The sequence below is a fragment of the Pleurodeles waltl genome, chromosome 10 (assembly GCF_031143425.1).
Source record: "Pleurodeles waltl isolate 20211129_DDA chromosome 10, aPleWal1.hap1.20221129, whole genome shotgun sequence".
NCBI lineage: Eukaryota > Metazoa > Chordata > Amphibia > Caudata > Salamandridae > Pleurodeles > Pleurodeles waltl.
In genome coordinates this window covers 1,023,102,223-1,023,120,522 of record NC_090449.1, presented here as the reverse complement: position 1 = coordinate 1,023,120,522, position 18,300 = coordinate 1,023,102,223, and the positions used below count along the sequence as shown (strand labels likewise).

At 45.1% G+C, this 18,300-nt stretch overlaps 1 protein-coding gene across 5 annotated transcripts in view; it reads left to right on the top strand.

Annotated features, from left to right (window-relative positions):
• The window catches only part of POMGNT2 (protein O-linked mannose N-acetylglucosaminyltransferase 2 (beta 1,4-)), a 141,046-nt gene that overhangs the window by 105,197 nt on the left and 17,549 nt on the right, over window positions 1-18,300 (top strand). For 2 of the 5 annotated variants that reach the window (XM_069211961.1, XM_069211964.1), the window contains one exon: window positions 6,376-6,489. The exons of 1 other annotated variant lie outside the window; for it this stretch is intronic. The gene's annotated coding sequence lies outside the window, so the exon portion shown is untranslated. Of the gene's footprint in view, window positions 1-4,205; window positions 4,835-6,375; window positions 6,490-18,300 lie in introns of those variants that run through there. 2 more of the 5 variants (XM_069211963.1, XM_069211962.1) reach the window with 2 other exon arrangements.

Below are 18,300 nucleotides of genomic sequence, written 5' to 3'. Positions count from 1 at the left end.
CAGTTCATTAAATGGATTGTCCTTGTTCTAGACGTTCAACATATCTAAAGAATGATCCATATCCAAGCAGAAGAAAAAGTTCTTCTTTTAATTCATCATTAGACTGGAGCCATACTTAAGTATAAAAAATCGACTTTGAGCCTGATTGAGATATTGGTGGACGGATATCCCGTCCATCTAAATCCTATAAGACATATTGGGATTGAGATTTCAACAGACAGGATATCTGTCACCGTTCTGACTGATTAATCATGCCCTTTATTGGTAACAAAATCCAGCCTAGTCAGTGTGTTGCATCCTATAAGGACTTCATCAGGGCTGAAATTAGAACACATACCAAAAATCTTTTTTTAAAACAATACAATAGCATCAAGCCAAACATTAACCAAAGAAGAATGTATATGTAATACGTAATGACTTCCTAAAGAAAGAGAAAAAGAAAAACTTAATTCCTTAATCTCAGATTTTTAGATAAAAGGAAGCCCAATTTTCTTACACATACATCATCAGAACATACTTTGTCTCAAATGATTTACACCTCTTCCATGAAGAATGCAAGAACTAGTTCAAGTATTAAACAATATAGTTCACAGTCATATCCCTTCAACATAAGTTAATCTAATAATGATAAGGATATTTTATCACAAACTGAATACAAATTATGTAACCATCCTATGTACCTGTTGACAAAAAATATTTTCTAGTAAAATCATACAAAAATGTATATCATATATAGCAAAAAACTCACTTCTTCTATCCATGAGCATTTCATATGCAAACAGGGTCCCAACATTCCCTCCCTCCCCCCCGAGTCATCGGTCCTGAAAGATCATATCACTTCCCAGTGGGATCTGAGCACAAACATATAGAAGGACCATAAACTAATGCCATGTATAGCATTCCATCTTAAAATCAAAGAGTATCATCCCTATAACAAGAATCAAACATTCTTGATACTTAAAATTTCAGTACTGTATCTAGGAACATGAAAATTGTAATGCCTAAGCTCAACAAAAATACACTCAGGAGCCACATCTCACCTTAATCGAAAGATGCAACACCAAACGTTCCGGACTCGCCCATAAACAATAGCAACCTCCGCATGCCACAATTCCAGAATAGTGGAAAGCTTCATGACTGAAATATCTATCTCTCCTCCGTTTAACCAGGAATGTAACCAATCATCCCCCTCCATACATCATAGCGTGATTTTGGAGTATTGGCTAGTATTTAGACCAATCACAAATGATTTGAAAAAGGACACCAATCCAGTGCTACCAATTTAAAGATTACTAAAGAAATGAAATTCACAAGCTCTACTGTCAAAGGCACCTATCCATATTGGATAGTACTAAAACCAATTGCAAGAGTATGAAAGGGGCACTAATCCGGCAGTGCCCATTTCAAACCAACTGGAGCAACGAAGTAAATTGCTCAAATATCCAAGACACCAGTCTGTATTGGATAATACATAATTCAATAACAGAACTGGTTGGGAGGAGTGGCACCAATCAAGCGCTACCAATTTCAAGCCCACTGAAGCAGCGAGGTTGAGTGACCTTTTTGCTCAAGTATCGTATCCAAAGTACCAATTCATATTGGATAGTACATAAACCCATCACAGGTTTGGAATAGGGGCACCAATAAAGTGCTACCGATTTCAAACCCACTGAAGCAGCAAGGTCAAGAGTTCCTACGTTATTCATTATAGTATGAGTAAACTCTTAGACTTGAAAGCACCCCTCATATATCGGTGCTTACAAGTCAAATACTTTAATTAGGCCAAAAGTTAATAAGTGGTCCGTAGTGCCAATGTAAAGAATAACTTAGACCAATAGCCACCCATGTGTCTCTACTGTCTTAACTGTCCAAGGTACCAATCCCTATTGAATAGTACTTAAACCAGGGTCCTAAATGCATTGGAGTAGATAGCGACAGTCGTCAGTGCCCTGATTCTACTTCCTCTATCAGCGATAATGGACCCCGGTGACCTCACCACACTCCTTAATAGTTTGTAACAGGTTGCAGGGTTAAAAACTTCCCCCCTTTTAATTCAAACCCTAACATTCTATCTTGCAGGCTGTCTCTGGGATCCCCACTGCCGCCCTCTGGCTAGACTAAGCTGCTACTACTGACTTCTGGATTGCAGTTCAGTCCATTACAATGTATTAAATTGCAAAGATCTGCATCCCAGGTTAGACCTAAATATAAACTTAGTTTGCGCTAGTAAACAATTTCTTTCAGTCCTCTTGAAATAAAAACATGGTGTCTTCACTGGTTCAACACTTAACTTAAAATTGGTTAAAATGATCACCAAATGAAATATCTACTTTTGGAAGAGCCCTTGACATCAAGGGCATGGCCAACCAGGCAAATACAATGCTTTACAAAGAAGAATTTTGGATCCTTATTCTTGATACCATCTGGCCAATAGAATTGAACAAAAAAATGGGTTACTTTCCTTTTCTCTTAAAAGGATGGGTTATTCGCTCTATCATAAATGTGGTAGTTATGTATCTGGATTTGGTAGGTTGTTGGTATTAAATATTTCAGAACAGGGTTTAGTGTGGTCCAGTTTTCAAATGGGCTGTAAGGAGAACCGACATTCTGGGATAAACTGGAAGATATCAGCATGGCCAGGGTGTACATGTTATTAATGTTAGCTGAACACACTATTCCACTTGGCTTTGCTATTAGACATACGTCATTTTCTTTTGTATCCTTTCAATCTATTGGTATTGTTTTTCGTATTTTGCTGTAACTTCAAGGATCTTTTTTAATTTAGCTTCAGGTTGACTACCTAGGACACATATTGCATTAAGCATTCATGACCTTGTTCGAGTATTGATGACACAGTTGTTGATTTGAATACTTGAATATACAGTGCTGGACCTCTACCACAGTATAAGATTAGGTATTAAATGTGTGGTCAGGAAGAGTAGCCATAGATCCTTTGGGGGATGAAGGTATGGAAACATGTAGACAGATTTACTAAATAACAATCTTCTTGACACCAATTACTATTCAGCTGTCATGTAGGGAGGTTATAAGGAACATTATTTCCCCACAATTCTCCGATCTGCTTTTAGCTTTGACGCCACAGACAAATAAAAGGGACGAGAAGGGTTTCATAGTTCATTTTAGCCAGTCCTCCCAATCTTCTTACTTAGTTCTTAGTGTCCTTCAGCATTGCAGGCATTCATTTTGCAGCCTTACAACCCAATTAGTGACTAAAAGATCTGTGTCAAGGAGCCCTCCATGTGGGGCCTGTTAACTGTTGAAGTTCTGACCCTATGAGGAGCATGGCCCGATGATGACCCTTGCCACCCCTGCGTATGGGAGGGCCTGTGCTCCATGCACTATTGCCTTGACAATCAGGTCCGCTGAGAAAGGTACTTTGCCTGCTCGGTCTCTTAGGACATGTTAGTTTGAGTCAATTCATGGACCACCACCTAGGAAGTATTGCTTGGGTATCTATTAAAAAGGCGAGACATCTGCGATTAGAAGTCCATATCAGAAGAACAAGTTATTTACCTTCAGTAACGCTCTGCTACTTGTATACACTGGTTTTGCCACACAAAAAGATCCCAACTTCGCAATCTGCACAACGGTCCTGAACAATCCTATCGGCTCCGCAGGCGAGGAAGTATCAGGAAAGCAACTGATGTCGGCATCTATGGTCCGCTCACTTATAGACCCGTGCCCGTCGCATTCGGAACGGTGTCGAAGCAGAGCTGCCGGCGCCACTTGCCGGTTCTGCAGAAGATTTTCTGGATCGAGAATGATACCTGAGGAAGTATTGAAAAGCTGAGACATCTGTGGTTAGATAGTCTCTACCAGAAAGAGCATTGCTGAAGGTAAGTAACTTGTTCTTCATGAGTTTGTCAGACACCCGATTCTATTTAACTTGTATTAAGCCACGCCCTTAGTCAGACAGGCAACACCTCATAGGAATGGTTATTCCAATCCCTGATTTCTGGCACGCCATTTTTCATCCCACTCGGTGCGCCTTGTAAATATAAATCTGCCAACAGGTATGACGTCGTAGGGCGACTATTTAGCCTGTCCCAGTGTTTTTGCTTTCTGAGCAAACGGCAGACAGCCTGCTCCAACTTACCTGTCTATGGTTCTAATGGTTAACGTAAAACTACAAGTCCCAGCATGCCTGCATGCTGTCCACTGAAACTCAACACTGGCTCATATTCGTAGTTGGCAGGTAAAGGAAGAAAGATTCACTGCCAAAGTGAAAACATCTAAATACAGGTCACTGAAGGCAAAGCATGGCTCCCTCCATCTCAGCCGGGCGTTAACCAACTGTGAGTCATGCCCGAGCCTTCTAGAAACCTTTCTAAAACCAGGGGTTCGTCTCGCCCAAGCTGTACATAACGCCGAGAGGACCGCTTTGCTTCGTGCGGTTTTTAAAAGACCAGTGTGGGTGAAAACAGTGGTCCTCGAAGGGAATTATGCCATTTCGCGGCTCTTTGATGGTGTTGGGCATTTTTCTAGCTTCCCCCTCTTGTTTATTTTCTGCCACCCGCCCACAATCCGGGCGCAGCTGCTGTGCCAAAGCTTTTTTTCTTGGAAAAGGAGAGAGATTTGCCCAGACGGTCTCTCCTTGGGGGATTCAGGAGCACTGCGGAAAATCATTGTGCATGCAGCGCTGACCTCTGGGAGGCTGAGGCGAGCAGCTGGAGTGACGGGACCTTCCCTCCTGCAGACGGGGAGCTGACGGAGAGAGGTGACGGAGCCCGGCAGTCAGGGGGAGACCGGGGCACCTTCCCTCCTGCAGACGGGGAGCTCTCAGGGAGGGACCTGCGGGAGCTGACGGAGAGAGGTGACGGAGCCCGGCAGTCAGGGGGAGACCGGGGCACCTTCCCTCCTGCAGACGGGGAGCTCTCAGGGAGGGACCTCTGGGAGCTGACGGAGAGAGGTGACGGAGCCTGGCAGTCAGAGAGAGACCGGGGCACCTTCCCTCCTGCAGACGGGGAGCTCTCAGGGAGGGACCTCCGGGAGGTGACTGAGAGAGGTGACGGAGCCCGGCAGTCAGGGGGAGACCGGGGCACCTTCCCTTGTGCAGACGGGGAGCTCTCAGGGAGGGACCTCCGGGAGGTGACTGAGAGAGGTGACGGAGCCCGGCAGTCAGGGGGAGACCGGGGCACCTTCCCTTGTGCAGACGGGGAGCTCTCAGGGAGGGACCTGCGGGAGTTGACGGAGCCCGGCAGTCAGGGGGAGACCGGGGCACCTTCCCTCATGCAGACGGGGAGCTCTCAGGGAGGGACCTCCGGGAGCTGACGGAGAGAGGTGACGGAGCCCGGCAGTCAGGGGGAGACCGGGGCATCTTCCCTCATGCACAGGGGGGAGCTCTCAGGGAGGGACCTCCGGGAGGTGACGGAGAGAGGTGACGGAGCCCGGCAGTCAGGGGGAGACCGGGGCACCTTCCCTCCTGCAGACGGGGAGCTCTCAGGGAGGGACCTCTGGGAGCTGACGGAGAGAGGTGACGGAGCCTGGCAGTCAGAGAGAGACCGGGGCACCTTCCCTCCTGCAGACGGGGAGCTCTCAGGGAGGGACCTCCGGGAGGTGACTGAGAGAGGTGACGGAGCCCGGCAGTCAGGGGGAGACCGGGGCACCTTCCCTTGTGCAGACGGGGAGCTCTCAGAGAGGGACCTGCGGGAGCTGACGGAGCCCGGCAGTCAGGGGGAGACCGGGGCACCTTCCCTCATGCAGACGGGGAGCTCTCAGGGAGGGACCTCCGGGAGCTGACGGAGAGAGGTGACGGAGCCCGGCAGTCAGGGGGAGACCGGGGCATCTTCCCTCATGCACAGGGGGGAGCTCTCAGGGAGGGACCTCCGGGAGGTGACTGAGAGAGGTGACGGAGCCCGGCAGTCAGGGGGAGACCGGGGCACCTTCCCTTGTGCAGACGGGGAGCTCTCAGGGAGGGACCTCCGGGAGGTGACTGAGAGAGGTGACGGAGCCCGGCAGTCGGGGGGAGAACGGGGGGACCTTCCCTCCTGCAGACGGGGAGCTCTCAGGGAGGGACCTCTCGGAGGTGACGGAGCCCGGCAGTCAGAGAGAGACCGGGGGGACCGGGGGCACCTTCCCTCCTTGCAGACGGGGAGCTCTCGGGAAGGACCTCTGGGAGCCGACTGAGAGAGGCGACGGAGGGACCTCTGGGTGCTGACGGAGAGAGGTGACGGACCCCGGCAGTCAGGGGGAGACCGGGGCATCTATCCCTCCTTGCAGATGGTGCAGCTCTGCTCTGACAGCGAATGTTTCTATTTTTCAGGGGAGGGGGAAGAGCACACAGCAATCTGGGAAGATATTTGCCCCCACCTCTTGCAGGAGAAAAAAACATTTTCATTTATTTCGTTTGATCAGGAGAAGCAGTGGGAGAGGGCAGTCTCCCCCCTGGACCACACGGACTGGGACCCCCGTGGCCGCTGGTGATGCTTCCTGGAGGTCTGGCGAGGGTGCGGCTGCTGGGTACCGCTGGTGAGTCCTGCTTGTGCCAGTGTCCAGCATCTTTGTCCGTCATGCTGCACTGAAGAGCAACCCCGTCCGACTCTGCTCTCTGCATCCCTCTCAGAGCCTTGGTGTTGCTGTTTTTATGTTTTATGTCCCGTGTTTCATATGATGTGTGGCTCCTTTTCGAATTGTCTGCCACAGTTATTCTTGCTTTTGGGCATTTCCCAAACGCATAAAGTTGAACATACCATGTCCTTGTCGGTTCAGTGATCAGTCACTGTTTCTGATTTCTGCTGGCTCATTCTTGCTACATCTCTTCGCCAGCCTTCCGTGATGTTTGCAAGCGGCGAGATAGCTCAGTCGGTGAATGCAATGATAATGGTTTAATGGTTGTTGTCAACTCTGGAATCCCGAGGTATGAATTCTAACCCCACCCCCCTCTTTGGTTGATATCATGTGTGATCGTGGGCTACTCAAAATGTTTGCCTGTGACTCACTTTCTTTTTCTGCTAACATTGTGAATGCTGAGAGAGGGACACAAATACTTAAATACACATTCTGCCTGCCTCAGGGAATCTGCCTGCAATCTGCAAGTCACAGGTTTGAACCCCAGTAGGGCCGAATCTGCCTTTCGTCCATTCAATGAATGCCATTCGGTTAGGGTGTTATGTTAGCTGCAGTTAATTTTTTGGCTCCAATAAATACGAGTTTTAACATATAATGGGAGCCAGCGTTGGACGGTTAATAAGTATAGATTCGAATTAAAAAATACTTCGTTACAAAGTATTCTGCACAGGCAAGTCCATGTTCTACACGTACGTATTAATAAAAAGGCGAGGTCGCTCAGTTGGTTAGTGCGGCTGCTGCAAACATTTTATGCTACATTTGAGTACTTGGAAAGGTCGACTTGACCCATCAGCCTTCTTTTCATGATGGATCACGTACCATTTCGTAGGATAAATTAATAACTGTGTCATATAGCGCCATGAAACCGGAAGGCAGCGATCACTACCTAAATATGGCAGTTGGCCTCCTGCCACGATTGTATACCCGAAACAGAAATGTGGGCGTGCCCTTGTTTTTTGGTAACCGGTGTTTTAGTGTCGTTTTACTTTTTATTCTGGGTTAGAGTTCGATGCTTGTGCCGGTAATTGCGGTCCTGCAGCCAGGAGGTGGGGGAGAGCAGCTGCTCCTTTGACTCTGGGATGAGCAGGTGCCTGGAAACACTTGTCTCATCAAGGCCTTTGTGAAGCCTGCAGCATGATCCTCATGCATTATATATTAGGTAATCCTGTTTCCCCTGGGAGGTGGGGAAATGTGCATCCAGTTATTTCTTCAAAGAAGATTCTGCATTTAAGCAGTCTAGAATAGTGCATATAAGCACCCTACAATAATATAAACCCCTTAAAACCACTTGTACAGGGACAGAACTTCATTAAGTGTCGCCTCACTGCTAGTGAATATTTCCAGCGCCATTTTGGAGTGGCAGATTGCCTCTACCCTGCCCTCTTGTTCCTTTTTTTCACTCAGGGCACAAGGATCGAGTCCCTAAGGCCCCAAAATGGCAGCCGCAACATTTCCATTGATGATGTGGCCCGTCAATCAGATCTCTAGGAGACGCCGGGGTCCCGGACAGATACCACTAACATGTGAATCTGAATTTCTCTAAAACGACTGAAAGGATATACACAAAATCAAAAAAATAACATACAATAGTGCTATCTGAGTGAAGAACTAGCTGTCTGGCAAATTTGGTGTAGTTATGTTCAGCTGTGTTTTTTTTTTTCTAAAACACTTCCCAAAACCCCAATGGTTAATTGCACGGGGACAACTCGTTTTGGGATACCTCCCCTTCTTTTTTTTCTCATCCCTCACTTGGCAGATAGCCACAAAAAGTTCCAAAAAGGAGCTGAAATGGATGACTATTTTCTATTTTTTTTTTTAGAATGTTTTTTGAAGATTCATCAAATTCAAATGGCACCAGAGTTATAACCAAACCAAAAAACGCTCTTCCTGTGGAAATCCTGACCTAACTATAGCTACACAGTGGTGAACCCCATTATGTGATATATCTATGTTTATCTGTGTATTGTGTATATATATGCATATTTTACCTAATGGCAGTCACCACTGTGTAGTTAAAGTTAGAACCTAGTGACCATAGAAAAAGATTTTTGAGTTTGTTAATAACAAAGGCACAGTTTGACTAATATTCATGAAATTTTATTTAATAAAAGTTCACCCATCTCAGCTCCTTCCTTGAAAGTTTCAGGGTTATCCGTTAAACGGGCTGAGACAAAAGGAGGGTCCCAAAACACAGTTTCCCCATGCAGCTACTATAGGGAATTTAGATACAACTTCAGGCAAAATGGCAGAAAGGAATTGAACCACATTTTAGTACCAAGCTAGATCTTTTCTTAGAAAGCGTGCTTCTTGTGATTTGGTGTAAATCCGTTCAGAAGTTTGGTTCTGATTGGCCGAGGGGGCTTTCTTCCCCAGTCGACCGCCTCGTTCACACGCGTCCCCGTGGGAACTCACACTCTGATTGGTAGGCCTCAACTTGAAGTGTAATGTTGTTAGCCACCATTACAGGAGACAGGTACTTGGTCCCTGTTTTCAGTTAATTAAAAAGAAAGAGGAATAAGTAAGCAGGGTAAGGAGTACCCTGACCCCCTGGATCTTAGCCTGAGGCTATATCTGCAATAGCTTAATATATATCTTGTAAGTCTCAGAAACTTTTTCAAAACACACTCACTGGATGATGTCTTCAGTGATGTCATTGACCATGTTATGAATTGATGTAATGCCGGAGGGCATGAGTAGCGCATTGCTGGGGCGTAAGTTACAGTTAGCTCAGGTAACTATCACTGCTGCATTTCCCTCCACCTAAACCTAGGAACTATCCAGAGTTCTCTCTTCTTTTATTGATATATACAAATATATGTATATATATATATATATATCACCACATAATTTTGACACAAAGTCAATAACGCGGCACTCACAGGGTTCTTGATTTTCTTCTTTAATCTGTAACTGATAACACCAACGCCTTTCAACCAACAAGGTCTTGATCACGGTGATTAAGTGATCCATTCTTGACTCTATATACTCTTTATCCCGACATGCCTTTATGTGGCATTCTGGGATAAGTAGTCCAATCATTTTAAACTCGTTATATTACACAAAAAACTAAGGCAAAGAAGAAAACCCACATAGTTATATTACAAACAAAATATTTACATTTAAAACAAAAATACTTTTGCTTCTTCTAGTCATCAAACCAACTTATGTAGTATTCACCTCAGCAGATAAAACCATCTTTCACAATATATACAATTGTCATAGACTGCACCATACATCTATTTTATCCAGATTGTACTGATATTATTATATTATATAGTATAATACATTTTACACAGTAATGGTTTAGTACCACTTTTCATTTTCATAAATCAATTTATCCTGTGTTGTCAGCATAATATATCTATTATTACACACCTGGTGCAATTAATACTGATCATTAGAATTATTTGGCCATTCCTCTTATTAATTTTGTTTTACTTTATTTTACATATTTACAAGTGACAATACAATTCCTTGTCGCTATTTATCCCATACGGGATCTTAGTTTTTAGTCTGATGATGTACCTCGACTCTAGACGCCTCAATTTTTGATCTCTGTCCCCTCCTCTCTCTTGAACTCTGTCCCCTCCTCTCTCTTGTTTCTTTCCTGTTGCGATACCAAAATATCTCATATGTAACCAAATCGATTTTTCATGATTTTTCAGATGTTTGGTCATAGCATAATTATTATCATCATTTTTTACCACCCTAACATGCTCAAGAATACGCTTCTTCAGGGGACATATGGTGCTGCCTATATATCTCAAGCCACAAAGACATTCTATGTCATATACTACAAATGTGGTCTTGCATGTAATCCTATCTTTAATCAGGATTTCTTTACCCCGGAAATCTATGACCTCTTACTTATTGCAGCCAATCTTACATGCTTTACACTTATTGTAGCAAAAAAGCCCTCATTTCCATCTACTAACCAGTTGGAAACTGCCGGCACTTCAAAGTGACTTTTCACTACCATATCTTTCAATGATGGCACTTTCCTATATGTTACAAATGGGCGAGTGCCAATTTGTGATCCAATATCACCATCCTTTTTGATCATATTTGACTTATATTGGATTACAGTAAAGAGAATCAACAGATATTGAATGTTTCAAATAGGCATTAGCATGTTCTTGCAAAGTGGGTAGCTGTTGTTTTTGGGCTGTAGCTTAACCGACTCCTTAGACAACCTAGCAAACCTGTACATTTTAGAAAAACAGACACCTAGGGGAATCCAGGAAGGGGGCGACTTGCATGGATTCTATGAGATTTTGTTTTTTACCCACAATGCCCTGGAAACCTCAAACTTTGCCTGAGTACTAAGTATATGAATGCTAACTCAATTTAAGAATTTAACAACCCAGCACACTTGTAACATCCGCCTTAAATATGACAATTTAGTATTAGCAGAGGACAAGGTGATATTAGTATGTACCTATTTGTTTAGTGTGTGTTACAGCTAATGACCTCAATTACAATTCTTTTCAGTAGAAAAAATCATCATGTCGCTATTAAAAAGCATGGTGTCACAATTATGAGGTATTAAGCACAGGTTAACGATTGTAATTATAATAAGTCTTATGTCAGTCTAAAAATCAGTGTTATTGTTACTTTTTTGTATTGCCTCTGAAGTAAGAGGTGAACCAGTATATAATACCACAGCCCTGAGAATGGATTGATCGTTGGTGTTGGGAGACTTTGCCCTCATCTAGTATTCTCAGCAGCAAACAAAGCTTAGGGTGACTGTTTTTGTATTTGAAGCTCGAGGGACAGTGTTTCTATAGAATATTTTCATGAATTAAGTGTTTTGAGTGATGAGGCAACCCGATGTTATAGTGTCCTGGGTTGGAATGGTAGACCTTTGATGGACTGGAAATTGTTGAGGTCATTGTGCCTGCATTTACTTACTTCAGACTCCGCAGAACTATAACTGTTGGGAAGCAGGTTTTGATGTTAAAGAAAAAAGGTTTCTTCATATTTTGAGCGAAGCGGGCCAGTTCATCGATTACATTAGCCAGAGTGGCGTTGCAGCTGTCTCCCACATTGTTTAACCTTTAAATGGAGCCTATGGAGAGAGGTTCTAGAGTGCCAGGTATTCATTTAGACATTTCCATATATTAGTATGGAAACAACATTTCATTTTAAACTCGAGTGTCATCCTTTTGGGACTTCAAACACGGAAGGGTCCGGCCTTAAGCTTGTTGAGTGCTAGGTGGCCTGGAGAAGATGCTACTAGAGTTATCATTAAAGTCTGTTAGTCTCATCACAAGCCAGTTCAGAAATGGTAGGTAGAACTTGGCCATTACTCTATGACATTGCTGCTCTCTGTGGGCCTCTCAACAGTGCCTTTGACTGACACCAGAAAGTAGTTCAACACTTTAAGATCCTTGCAAAGCCTGCAAAGTTCTAATTTTTCACTTTTAGGGCAGTACATTTTTTGGACAGTAGTCCAAGCCATGGTATCATATAGAAATGACCTAGCAGAGTGGTTCCAGTGTGTCCCTGTCCAGGCCTTGTTAATATAGCTGCAGCCTCCATTATTTCCGGAGCAGAACATTTGAAAACTTAACATTTTAACATTCCTTCTTTGACTTTTAGACTAATACACTATTGTACTCCTAAACTTAAAATGTAGTTTGCTGAAGCGTAGCTATGCAAAATTACAGCAGAATTATGCAGAATTGGGTGAGGAGTGTCACCCTGCATTTAGCTCTATTGACTGAGCGCAAACTCCACCCTTGAGTCCAGTATGAGCCCTAGGATGCTTAAGAAAATAGTGCTAAATGCTCCATAACAGGAACAGTTGCAGCCAGCAGCTACTCGCGCTCTGTTCCTGTGTTCTTGAGTTGACATTTTTTCCCCAAAGTATGCAAACGGACATAATCAGGCATTTTTCTGTAATTTTACATCACAAGAGGAATGTGAAATTACTCCGATTGCTCCAGCGTAAGCAAAATTTCACCCAGGCCTAATTATAACCCTGGTGCAAATTATTTCCACACATGCTTTTTGCCAGATAAAATCTAGTGCAGATTGTGCAAGTAAATAATGCACATTCTGAGTTTGCTCACCATGGAATGGGAAATATTACGTTAGTAGATCATTATATCCGTTTCATAGTTTTGTAAATTGGAATGAGGATACAAATTGCCCATTGGTAAAAACTGAACACCATTATGTCAGTATTTACTAGTTGTGCAGCTTATACCTGGTAGAAAGCGCACATTACGGGTGACTCAGGATAAGGGCCAATGAAGTCAGAGACTGCCAGATGTTAAGAAAAGCTTTGAGCCAGTTTTTCACTGGTATGACTTGGAATACTTTACCTGTTTACATATGCTATAGAAAAGTAGATTGATATCCTTGAATGAGTTCTAACTTGTGTCCTTTTTAGGTCGAGCACGCAAGCGCTTTGACCTGTTATAAGTCTTGTGGGCTTTTAACCACGCCCCCCGCACGCCCATCACTTTCGCTCGTTCAGGGACTTGCCTTTCAAAAATCACTTGATGTCATTGGTAAATGCTTTACCTTTGTCCCTCCTTGGGTCGGTTTTGTTACCGCCTTGGACACTGAATCTGTTACATGGATAATTGCACATTTGCTGATATGTTTGAATGCAAGCAAACTTTTTTTTCTTTTTGTGTCTCTCCTTTGCGCTCATGGCAGCCATGTTGCTTTGAATCAGCTCGCTTATGTCAACTGTTTTAGTTTTCATTTTCAATTTATGTGGCAAGAAAAGTCCAGCTAGGAATTTACAACGCTAGTAGCTCTAACTCGAGGAAATGCGAGACCCATTGCATTGTAAATGCTTGTTTTCTGTATTTGTATATTGTCTTTTGACACCTCTTGGGCAATAATAAAAATTAAAATCACTTGCTTGTGGGACCCTCATTGCATCTCCTTGAGGTGACAGTGGGGCATGATTTGTCCATTTGTACAGCATTTAAAACCCCTTGAGATAGCTGTAATCCTTAATTACATAGCGTTTCCAATGCATTTGTAGGAGGGCATCATTAATCTCACCCAGTGGCAGCGCGTGATAATCTGATTACCTGCATGTGAACTCCTTTGACTCTCGCCCTCGTGCTGCAAATTTAGCTTTTTATTTTGCCTCTGAACGGGTTGAGGTTACCAATAATAGAAGGTGAGTTACAGGAAAATATAGAATTATAGATGGGTAGCAGTGAATTAAGGGGGTGTTTTGTGAATTAAGGGAATGTTTTTCACCTAGGCATTCAGAGTGATGTCAAATAAACAAGCTCAAGTTGCCTATGATGGCGCTCAGAACTCGAGGAGGGGGGAAACATCCTCGTAATTCACTTTTTACCCATCTATAATATTATGTAGGGCCCCCAAAATCATCTGCACCTGCCTTCAACTTCTGCGCAGGGGCCGAGGATAATGGGAGAGCTATACATAGCATGCCCTCTCCTTCCTGATGCAAATGTGATAAATAAATATCTAACCTGTTATCCTTAACCAAAACCCACTACCTTCTCCGCCTTCCACCCCTACACCTTCTGCAGCTGTGCTTTCAGCTTTCAAAGTAGACAAGCAGAGCTGCTGCATTGACAGGCTCTCAGGGTGCCCTGTCGCCTGACCTGGAATGCCTTTCACAATAGGTGAGATGTCACAACAGTTCATCATCAGTCTTATCACCTGTTGTGGTGTCATAGCAAGGAGGTATGACTTTCAGAAACTGGATTAAACAATAGAGACTCCCTATGAGAGCCATGCATAGCAATAATATACCTCCCACTTGAACCATATCCCTAATTATAATGATTGTGCCTAGCACTCATTCCAAGGGATTGCCAAATGGTGTTTTTACTGCTCATTTATAGAAGAATGTGGTCAAAATGTATATGTCTTTGTGGGCACTGTAGGAGGCTGGACTGGCTTGTAGTGAGTACCAAGGGGTACTTACACCTTGCACCAGGCCCAGGTATCCCTTATTAGTGTATAGGGTGTCTAGCAGCTTAGGCTGATAGATAATGGTAGCTTAGCAGAGCAGCTTAGGCTGAACTAGGAGACGAGTGAAGCTCCTACAGTACCACTAGTGTCATATGCACAATATCATAAGAAAACACAATACACAGATATACTAAAAATAAAGGTACTTTATTTTTATGACAATATGCCAAAAGTATCTCAGTGAGTACCCTCAGTATGAGGATAGCAAATATACACAAGATATATGTACACAATACCAAAAATATGCAGTATAGTATTAGAAAACAGTGCAAACAATGTATAGTTACAATAGGATGCAATGGGGACACATAGGGATAGGGGCAACACAAACCATATACTCCAAAAGTTGAATGCGAACCACGAATGGACCCCAAACCTATGTGACCTTGTAGAGGGTCGCTGGGACTGTAAGAAAACAGTGAGGGTTAGAAAAATAGCCCACCCCAAGACCCTGAAAAGTGAGTGCAAAGTGCACTAAAGTTCCCCAAAGAGCACAGAAGTCGTGATAGGGGAATTCTGCAGGAAAGACCAAAACCAGCAATGCAACAACGATGGATTTCCAGACGAGGGTACCTGTGGAACAAGGGGACCAAGTCCAAAAGTCACGATCAAGTCGAGAGTGGGCAGATGCCCAGGAAATGCCAGCTGTGGGTGCAAAGAAGCAGCTACTGGACAGTAGAAGCTGAGGTTTCTGCAAAAACGACAAGGGCTGGAAACTTCCCCTTTGGAGGATAGATGTCCCACGCCGTGGAGAGTCGTGCAGAAGTGTTTTCCTGAAGAAAGACCGCAAACAAGCCTTGCTAGCTGCAAGTCATGCGGTTAGGGTTTTTGGATGCTGCTGTGGCCCAGGAGGGACCAGGATGTCGCCAATTGCGTCAGGGGGCAGAGGGGGCGCCCAGCAAGATAAGGAGCCCTCTCAGAAGCAGGCAGCACCCGCAGAAGTGCCAGAACAGGCACTACGAAGTGGAGTGAAACGGTGCTCACCCGAAGTTGCACAAAGGAGTCCCACGCCGCCGGAGGACAACTCAGGAGGTCGTGCAATGCAGGTTAGAGTGCCGTGGACCCAGGCTTGGCTGTGCACAAAGGATTCCCTCAGAAAGTCCACAGGAGCTGGAGTAGCTGCAAAACACGCGGTTCCCAGCAATGCAGTCTGGCGTGGGGAGGCAAGGACTTACCTCCACCAAACTTGGACTGAAGAGTCACTGGACTGTGGGAGTCACTTGGACAGAGTTGCTGGATTCAAGGGACCTCGCTCGTCGTGCTGAGAGGAGACCCAGAGGACCGGTGATGCAGTTCTTTGGTGCCTGCGGTGGCAGGGGGACGATTCCGTCGACCCACGGGAGATTTCTTCGGAGCTTCTAGTGCAGAGAGGAGGCAGACTACCCCCACAGCATGCACCACCAGGAAAACAGTCGAGAAGGCGGCAGGATCAGCGTGACAGAGTTGCAGTAGTCGTCTTCGCTACTTTGTTGCAGTTTTGCAGGCTTCCAGCGCGGTCAGCAGTCGATTCCTTGGCAGAAGGTGAAGAGAGAGATGCAGAGGAACTCTGATGAGCTCTTGCATTCGTTATCTAAGGAAATCCCCAAAGCAGAGACCCTAAATAGCCAGAAAAGAGGGTTTGGCTATTTAGGAGAGAAGATAGGCTAGCAACACCTGAAGGAGCCTATCAGAAGGGGTCTCTGACGTCACCTGCTGGCTCTGGCCACTCACAGCAGTCCAGTGTGCCAGCAGCACCTCTGTTTCCAAGATGGCAGAGGTCTGGAGCACACTGGAGGAGCTCTGGGCACCTCCCAGGGGAGGTGCAGGTCAGGGGAGTGGTCACTCCCCTTTCCTTTGTCCAGTTTCGCGTCAGAGCAGGGCTGAGGGGTCCCTGAACTGGTGTAGACTGGCTTATGCAGAAATGGGCACCATGTGTGCCCATGGAAGCATTTCCAGAGGCTGGGGGAGGCTACTCCTCCCCTGCCTTAACACTATTTTCCAAAGGGAGAGGGTGTAACACCCTCTCTCTGAGGAAGTCCTTTGTTCTGCCTTCCTGGGCCAAGCCTGGCTGGACCCCAGGAGGGCAGAAACCTGTCTGAGGGGTTGGCAGCAGCAGCAGCTGCAGTGAAACCCCTGAAAAAGCAGTTTGGCAGTACCCAGGTCTGTGCTAGAGACCCGTGGGATCATGGGATTGTGCCAACAATGCCAGGATGGCATAGAGTGGGCAATTCCATGATCTTAGACATGTTACATGGCCATATTCGGAGTTACCATTGTGAAGCTACACATAGGTAGTGACCTATATGTAGTGCACACGTGTAATGGTGTCCCCGCACTCACAAAGTCCGGGGAATTGGCCCTGAACAATGTGGGGGCACCTTGGCTAGTGCCAGGGTGCCCACACACTAAGTAACTTAGCACCCAACCTTTACCAAGTAAAGGTTAGACATATAGGTGACTTATAAGTTACTTAAGTGCAGTGTAAAATGGCTGTGAAATAACGTGGACGTTATTTCCCTCAGGCTGCAGTGGCAGGCCTGTGTAAGAATTGTCAGAGCTCCCTATGGGTGGCAAAAGAAATGCTGCAGCCCATAGGGATCTCCTGGAACCCCATTACCCTCGGTACCTCAGTACCATATACTAGGGAATTATAAGGGTGTTCCAGTATGCCAATGTAAATTGGTAAAATTGGTCATTAGCCTGTTAGTGACAATTTGAAAGAAATGAGAGAGCATAACCACTGAGGTTCTGATTAGCAGAGCCTCAGTGAGACAGTTAATCATAACACAGGTAACACATACAGGGCACACTTATGAGCACTGGGGCCCTGGCTGGCAGGGTCCCAGTGACACATACAACTAAAACAACATATATACAGTGAATTATGGGGGTAACATGCCAGGCAAGATGGTACTTTCCTACACAACCCACCCCCCAAACGAAGGACAATAAGACTAGCCATGACCTGATGAGTCTTCATTGTCTAAGTGGAAATATCTGGAGAGTCCATCTGCATTGGAGTGGCTACTCCCAGGTCTATGTTCCACTGTATAGTCCATTCCCTGTAGGGATATAGACCACCTCAACAATTTAGGATTTTCACCTTTCATTTGTTTTAGCCAAAGTAGAGGTTTGTGGTCTGTCTGAACAATGAAGTGAGTGCCAAACAGGTATGGCCTCAACTTCTTCAGTGCCCAGACCACAGCAAAGGCCTCCCTCTCTATGGCAGACCAACGCTTTTCTCTAGGGGGTCAACCTCCTGCTGATAAAAGCAACAGGTTGATCCTGGCCCTCAGAATTAAGTTGTGAAAGGACTGCCCCTACCCCTAATTCAGATGCATCAGTTTGGACAATGAATTTTTTTGAGTAACAGGGGCTTTTCAGGACAGGTGCAGAGCACATGGCCTGCTTCAGCTCCTCAAAAGCTTTCTGACAGCTAGCTGTCCACAATACCTTTTTAGGCATTTTCTTGGAGGTGAGGTCATTAAGAGGGGCTGCAATGGAGCCATAGTTCTTTATGAACCTCCTGTAATACCCAGTGAGGCCTAAGAAGGTTCTCACCTGGCTCTGAGTTGTAGGGGGAACCCAATCTATAATAGTTTGGATTTTCCCCTGAAGTGGTGCAATCTGTTCTCCACCTACCAGGTGTCCCAGATAAACCACCTTTCCCTGCCCTATCTGGCACTTTGAAGCCTTGATAGTGAGGCCTGCCTTTTGCAGCGCCTCCAAAACTTTCCATAGGTGGACCAGGTGATC